At 42.4% G+C, this 8090-nt stretch overlaps 1 pseudogene; it reads right to left on the bottom strand.

Moving 5' to 3' along the window:
* Positions 1 to 803: 803 nt before the first annotated feature.
* LOC101102784 (large ribosomal subunit protein mL52-like) lies at positions 804 to 1157 on the bottom strand (annotated as a pseudogene).
* Between the last annotated feature and the right edge of the window lie 6933 nt (positions 1158 to 8090).

Below are 8090 nucleotides of genomic sequence, written 5' to 3'. Positions count from 1 at the left end.
TTCTTGCCTGGAGAATCCCATACACAGAGGAGCCTGGCAGGCTACAGTCCAGGAGGTGACAAGAGTTGAACACGACTTAGCAACTAAATCATCAGCACCAGGGCCCTTCAGGTCCAGCAGCACTCTGATGCTTTTGTGAAAAATTTTTGCTTCTGGTTCCAACTTCCCAGATTCTCTACCTCATGACTTCTCACTAGGGCCTTCCCCATACGCTGCCTAGAAGCCAGGCCAGGCTCTGCCGCTTTGGAATTCACAGAGCTCTTTCTCTTCTTCCCTTACACTGGAGAAATCTCTTTCTTTGATCTGAGAAAAGCCTCTCTCCTTTCTATTTCTTCTAAGATGTTTGTTCTTTACTGGCAATTTTTTTCCCTCCCTCTGGGGCTCAAAGCTCTGTGAACAAAAGTCACGAAGTATTGTGGGAAATGTCAATTTTCTGCCCTTCTACAAGCCTGCTGGTGGCCAAGAGGGCCAGGACCAGCTACCTGCTTAAGTGAAGAAAATAAAAGGAGGAATATATGGAGAGAAAAATATATGTGAAAATATTAATCTCTTAAAGTATTATCCAACTATAGAGCAACAGGAACTCTCATACATCACTGGTAGAGGTTTAAATTGGTACAACCTCTCTGGTAAATAATTTTACAGTATCTATTAAAGATGAACATATACATGTCAGAAATATCATCATTAAGTATATAGCAAGTCTAAATGAATGCTTATGGCCACCAAAAGACATGTACAGGAGTGGAGTACTTGTAGCAGCACTCTTGTTTTTTTTTTGAAGGGGGACAGGAGTCACTTTTTTATTGACTTGGTTGTGTGTTCTGAAGTAGAGATGCTTTGGGTTTAAGAGCATTCTGCTGTTTCCTGTCTTCTTTCTGCAACTTCTCCTGCTGCCTGAGCTTCCACGCCTGTAATCCAGCATCCATTTCCTTGTGACAGCAGTACAGCTCATCTCTCAAACTTTTCCCTTTGAAGCTGGCCTTTCACTGGAGGAGAAGGGCGGGCATCCACCTAAGATCAGTCTGGGAGCTCCGTAAGGGGCTGGTAGCCAGAGGGGCTGGCAGCAAGGCCCTGCTGGAGTTGCCACTGGCTGCCCATGTGAGCCTCAGGGCTGCAGTGCAGCCTCAGGACACCCAAAGCAGCCATGCTGAGGCACAAGAGCCGAAAGTGGGCGTGGTCTCGGTAGCCAAGGGCGATGCTGTGTGGGAAGCTATAGCAGCAATATTCTTAATAAGCCACACTGAAAACAATCCCAATGTTTATCAACCAGAAAATAGCTGATATACAATGGAATATTATACAGCAGTGAGAATAAAACAATGTGCAACATGATTGACTCTCACAAATATAATGTTGAGCTAAGGAAATTAGGCATAAGAAAATTATACAGTATGATTTTATTTATACATAAAGTTTTTTAAATGGCAGAGACAAGCTGTGATGTTGAGAGTCGGTATAGTGGTCACCTACAGGAAGAAGGGAAGGGGTAGTATTTTAAAGGAAGCACAAAAGAGGGGATTTTGGATGCTGGTAATGGAACAACAGACTGGTTCCAAATAGGAAAAGGAGTACGTCAAGGCTGTATATTGTCACCCTGCTTATTTAACTTATATGCAGAGTACATCATGAGAAACGTTGGGCTGGAAGAAGGACAAGCTGGAATCAAGATTGCCAGGAGAAACGCCAATAACCTCAGATATGCAGATGACACCACCCTTATGGCAGAAAGTGAAGAGGAACTAAAAGCCTCTTGATGAAGGTGAAAGTGGAGAGTGAAAAAGTTGGCTTAAAGCTCAACATTCGGAAAACGAAGATCGTGGCATCTGGTTCCATCACTTCATGGGAAATAGATGGGGAAACAGTGTCAGATTTTATTTTTCTGGGCTCCAAAATCACTGCAGATGGTGACTGCAGCCATGAAATTAAAAGACACTTACTCCTTGGAAGAAAACTTATGACCAACCTAGATAGTATATTCAAAAGCAGAGACATTACTTTGCCAACTAAGGTCCATCTAGTTAAGGCTATGGTTTTTCCAGTAGTCATATATGGATGTGAGTGTTGGACTGTGAGGAAGGCCGAGCGCTGAAGAATTGATGCTTTTGAACTGTGGTGTTGGAGAAGACTCTTGAGAGTCCCTTGGACTGCAAGGACATCCAACCAGTCCATTCTGAAGGAGATCAGCCCTGGGATTTCTTTGGAAGGAATGATGCTGAAGCTGAAGTTCCAGTACTTCGGCCACCTCATGCAGAGAGTTGACTCATTGGAAAAGACTCTGATGCTGGGAGGGGTTGGGGGCAGGAGGAGAAGGGGACAACAGAGGATGAGATGGCTGGATGGCATCACTAACTCGATGGATGTGAATCTGAGTGAACTCCGGGAGTTGCTGATGGACAGGGAGGCCTGGCGTGCTGTGATTCATGGGGTCGCAAAGAGTCAGACACGACTGAGTGACTGAACTGAACTGAATGTTCTGTTTCTTGACCAGGGTAAGTTCAACTTGTGATAACATCAGTAATACAGTGGGCTTAAGACATTGAAACACTCTAAATATCCATCAGCAGATGAATAGATAAAGAAGTGGTACATATATACAATGGAGTATTACTCAACCGTTAAAAAGAATGAAATAATGCCATTTGCAGCAAGGTGGATGGACCTGGAGATTGTCATGTGTTAAGTGAAGTAAGTCAGACAGAGAAAGACAAATATCATATGATATCACTTATATGTGGAATATAAAAAGAAATGATACAAATGAACTTATTTACCAAATAGAATCACAGTCATAGGAAATAAACTTACCATTACCAAAGGGATTAGTGGGGAGGGGGAGAGATAAATCTGGAGTTTTGCATTAACATATACACATCATACATAATAAACAGCTTCCCTGATGGCTCAACAGGTAAAGAGTTCACCTACAATGCAGGAGACACAGGAGATATGGGTTGGATCCCTGGGTCAGGAAGATCTCCTAGAGGAGAAAACGGCAACCCACTCCAGTATTCTCGCCTGAAAAATCCTATGGACAAAGGAGCCTGGCAGGCTACAGTCCAGAGTCACAAAGAACTTATTTACAAAATAGAAACAGAATCACAGTCATAGAAAACAAACTTATGGTTACCAAAGGTGATATTAGGGAGGGGGAGAGATAAATCAGGACTTTGGGATTAACAAATACACACTACTATATATAAAATAGGAAAAACAACAAGGACCTACTGTATAGCATAGGGAACTATAGTCAATATTTTATAACAACTTATAATGAAAAAGAATCTGAAAAAAGAATATATATATACACACACATATATATAACTGCTATACAGTTGAAATGAACACAACTTTGTAAAGTAATTATACTTCCATAAAAATGCATAAAAATAATATAGTGGCTAATGATTTTGTGTTTTTGTGTATACAGCCAATAGAAAATAGAAAGTTGAATTTAAAAAAAAAACAGCCTGTCGCACCAATTAGCTGACTATAGCAATAACCCAGGTGGTAAAGAATAATGGCCTGAATAATTTAAGATTGTGGAAATAAGAAGGGAGAGTGAGTGAAAGTCACTCAGTCATGTTCGACTCTTTGCAACCCCATGGACTATACAGTTCATGGAATTCTCCAGGCCAGAATACTGGAGTGGGTAGCCTTTCCCTTCTCCAGGGGATCTTCCCAACCCAGGGATTGAACCCAGGTCTCCTGCATTGCAGGCAGATTCTTTACCAGCTGAGCCACAAGGAGGGAGAAGCAAGGATCAATGAATGACTGGATGTGAACAGCATAGAGGGAGAGGAGTCAGACAATGCCCAGGATTTAGGCTCGGTTGTTCATTGCTGTTCAGTTGCTAAGTTGTGTCTGACTCTTTGTGACCCCATGGACTGAAATACACCAGGCTCCCCTGTCTTTCACTATCTTCTGGAGTTTGGTCAAATTCATGTCCATTGAGTTGGTGATGCTATCTAACCATCTCATCCTCTGCTGCCTGCTTCTTCTTTTGCCTTCAATCTTTCCCAGATCCAGGGTCTTTTCCAAAGAGTCAGCTCTTCACATCATGTGGCCAAAGTATTGGAGCTTCAGCTTCAGCAACAGTCATTCCAATGGGCTTGGACAACTAGGTAAATGATGGTGGGATTAATTGAGATAGCGATCATTGGAAGAGGTAAGACTAAAGTGAATGAATAGGTAATGAAGTCTGATTGGTACATAATGAGCTCATGAGGTCTATGGGACATTTATGTGGAGAGGCAGTGTGGCATAGGGTTTAAAAGTGAGGGTTGATTTTTGCTTCTGGATATAATGTAATAAACACACACCTCTTTATCCGCCACTTAACTCTAAAACTTGTACAGAATACATGAGCAAGTCTTTGAGAACTCAATACATATCAGCAGACAGATCAGAGAACCATAGAAATAAAAGTAACACCAAACTGGTGGAGAGTTTACCACTTTTGTTCCTCCAGCATCTCCCACCACAAACTCAACACATTCTAATGGCATTGAAACATGTATACTATCATGTAAGAATCGAATCACCAGTCTATGTCCGATGCAGGGTACAGCATGCTTGGGGCTGGTGCACGGGGATGACCCAGAGGGATGTTATGGGGAGGGAGGTGGGAGGGGGGTTCATGTTTGGGAACGCATGTACACCCGTGGTGGATTCATGTCAATGTATGGCAAAACCAATACAGTATTGTAAAGTAAAATAAGGTAAAAATAAAAATTAAAAAATAAATAAATAAATAAATAAAATAAAAACTGGAAGTGAGCAGTGATGCAAAAGGAGATCCAGGAGGAAGCCGCTGGTTTTGCATGGAGGAGCAGCAAAGGGAAATCCTAAGCTCCAGACGGAGTGCAGGACATACACGGGTGCTCTCTTCCCCGCCCCTTTTCTCCTGTTCTCTAGTGCTCCAGTCACCAGGTCGTCCCACAGTGGGGGTGGAGGCAGAGGCAAGGAGCAGCCGGAAACGGGAAATGGCAGAAGCCAGAATTCTGAAGAACTTTCCTCTCTGTTCAATACACCTGCAGCTCTAAGAGGGAGGGGCCCAAACCCAGGGCTTTCTTTTTCAGTCTCTGTCTACTCCTTCCTTGTCCTCTCCTAGGCCCAGCACAATTCTGGACACGGGTTCTTTCTAGCCATGAAGGAACCATGAGAACCCAACACGGAAGCCTGGGAAACTAGGAAGTGCTGGAACTCAGGAAAGCTGCCAATAAAGCTGTTTACTCTCGACCTCTGGGTGCATTTTAACTGCTCCTAACTAGCATAATGCAGATGGAAAACTGAACTAACAGTACTTTGTGAAGGCCCAAATGACTATTGGTTGGTGAATATATAGGAAAGACCTGCTTAGTGGTGCACAATTTAAAAAAACCCTAACTGAAGTTGGAAACACAGCATCCAGAAGGAACAAAACAAAAATGACAACATTATTCATAGGAGGGAGTGAGGTGGGGTGACTATAAAGGGAGAGCACCAAGGTGTTTAGGGGGTGATAGAACTGTTCTGTCTCCTAGAACCAAAAGTCAAATGAATGATAGTTTTAAACATAAAATGAAAAAATAAAAGTGAAGGCCCTGGAGCCAGACTGCCTGAGTTCAAATTCTGGAACCCTACATACTAGCTGTGTGACCATAAACAAGTTACCACCCCACTGGGCTTCAAGTTTCCTCATTCATTAAGTAGGGACAATCACTCCTAATTTATTGGAGTTTGGGATTAAGGGATTCATACCGCTATATATAAAGTAGATAAACAATAACAGTTAACTATACAGCATAGGGAAATATATTCAATATCTTGTAGTAACTTATAATAGGAAAGAATCTGCTATATATGTATGTGTTTAAAGCTGAATCACTTTGTTGTACAGCTGAAACTAACACAATATTGTAAATCAAGTATACTTCAATTAAAAAAAAAATAAAAATAGGGACAATCACAGTTCTTGCCTTCTAGAGAGTCCATTGTGGTAAAAGTGTAATGAGATAAATGTGCTTAGAACAGTGCCTGACACACGGCATATGTTCAATGAATGCCACGACCAATCAGCATAAAGCCCTGGGGCACAGGAGTCGGGTGAGAGGACTCAAGAAATCACCAGGTCAATCACTGTTGGGTGTATTTCAGTGTTTGTAATCCTGAGAAGAAGAGCTGCTGTGACCTTTTATTTTTAAGCCATTCAATCTGCCAAGCCACCGCCCTTCTTCACTACCCTTCTGACCTCCTTTCAGTTTTCATGCAGTTCCCGAGTCTCTGTTTTGGCTCTAGGCCTGCCCTTCAGTTCATTAACTGGTTGTGATCTCTCTAAACTAGTCTCTAAGCTGTTCTTTACCTTGGCTGTATGTCAAAATCTCTCAGATATTCTTAGAAACTACTGGCCTGAACTCAAAAAATGTCAGTGTCATGAAACACTAGTGAAAAGGCTGGGGAATTGTTCTAGATGATAGGAAACTAAAGATGACTCCATGCAATATGTGCATTTTGGAGGGGGTAGAGGAGAATGTCTGAAGAGGCCATTATTAGGATATTTAAGGAAAACTGTATATAAACTATATGTGAAAGAATGTCCTTGTTCCTAGGAGATACACACTACAGTACTTGAATATCCTAATGTTTGCAACTAACTTTCAAACGGTTCAGCAAGATAATAGTTATTATGTTATATGATAATAAATACACATTTGTCATTTTAGTCAGTTGTGTGCTAGATAGACAAGCAAGATGGCAAAACATTAACAGTTGGTAAAACTGGATAAAGGGTACTCGCGCTAATTTTATAACTTTCTGCAGGTTTTCATTTTTTTTTTTTCAAAATAAGGAGGAGTGATAGACCATCTCTTGAAGATTTTTTCAAAGCACACATGCCTGTGTTGCAGTCCTAACTGAGGAATGAAGACTTTCCCTGGGTGGGATCTAGGAATCTGCATTTTAAAAGTTTTGGGATCCCCCTCTCCCCAGAAAAGAAGCACCACAGAGAGACTTCATCTCAGACCCACCTCTACCTCCTCTGGCTCCTGGTTTCTTTCAGGACCCAAACCTCAACACTACGGTTTTTTTTGGCAAACCTTAAACAAAGTTCTGTTTGGCAGTGTTACAGCTGGGGCTTTCTCCAGCCCTTTGCAAAGCAGGCACAGCTAGGGAGTGGGCGTGGTGAGAAGAGGTGAGGGTGGATCTCTGTGTACCCCAACATTCATCACATGAGAAGGTAAAGAGGGTTCCATGAGAGACTGAGAAGGAAGGCCAGGGAAATAGGATGAAAACCCCAAGAATGTACTCAAAGGTGGATAAAGATACATGGCAAATTCTACGAGTGCCTGCTCTACAAGAAGCATCAGGGTGAGAAGTAAGTTGCTGTATCAGTGCAGAAGTGGGCCCTTTGTTGCCAGAAGAGATTTTCCTGGCAAGCCCCCTCTTCCCTACATTAGACAGCCCCCACCCCCCACCACAGGGCTGGCTGACAGGCACCTGAGATCTCAGACAGGAGAAATCTCTTTTTTCAAAAGCAAGGTTTCTGGGAGACAAATACTATCAAACCCCTTGAGAGGAAGACTTGCAGGTCAGGGTGTTTGACTTTGCTTCTCCCTCCTGCTGAGTTTGGAACAGGATTTATAGTTTCTGGGAAGTGTTGTGTGAAACCCTTTCGGGGTCAGAAAAAATACACCCATTTGTCATTTGGGGGTGGGGAGCATGGAATCTAGAGTTGACTGTTAGTTCCTAGCATCTGGTGAGAGTGAGAGTGTGAAATACAGACAGTGAACAAAGTGCAGCCATAGGGAAGGCAAGTTAAAATCTACCACCCTTCCCTTTACCAGTTGGCTCCATCACAGCAGAGGTTTTCCTGTCAGTCATCCTTACCTCCACCACCTGCCTTACAAGGGATGTGTTGGCCTGGGTGTGGATACATCCTTTTAACCATCAGTAAAGTCCAGTGAAGTTGGCATTTTAAAAATGAAAAATGAAAGGGAGGAACAACCAGAAATAAACAAAGGAAGTAAATAACAGTTGAGCAGCACTCTGCTCAATACATCCTTCCCACAGCAGACCAACTGAACATTCCAGAACATAAATCTCACCCTAAA

Source organism: Ovis aries, chromosome X (assembly GCF_016772045.2).
Source record: "Ovis aries strain OAR_USU_Benz2616 breed Rambouillet chromosome X, ARS-UI_Ramb_v3.0, whole genome shotgun sequence".
Lineage (NCBI taxonomy): Eukaryota > Metazoa > Chordata > Mammalia > Artiodactyla > Bovidae > Ovis > Ovis aries.
The sequence above is the reverse complement of the archived record's forward strand: the minus strand, read 5'-3'. Positions and strand labels throughout refer to the sequence as shown.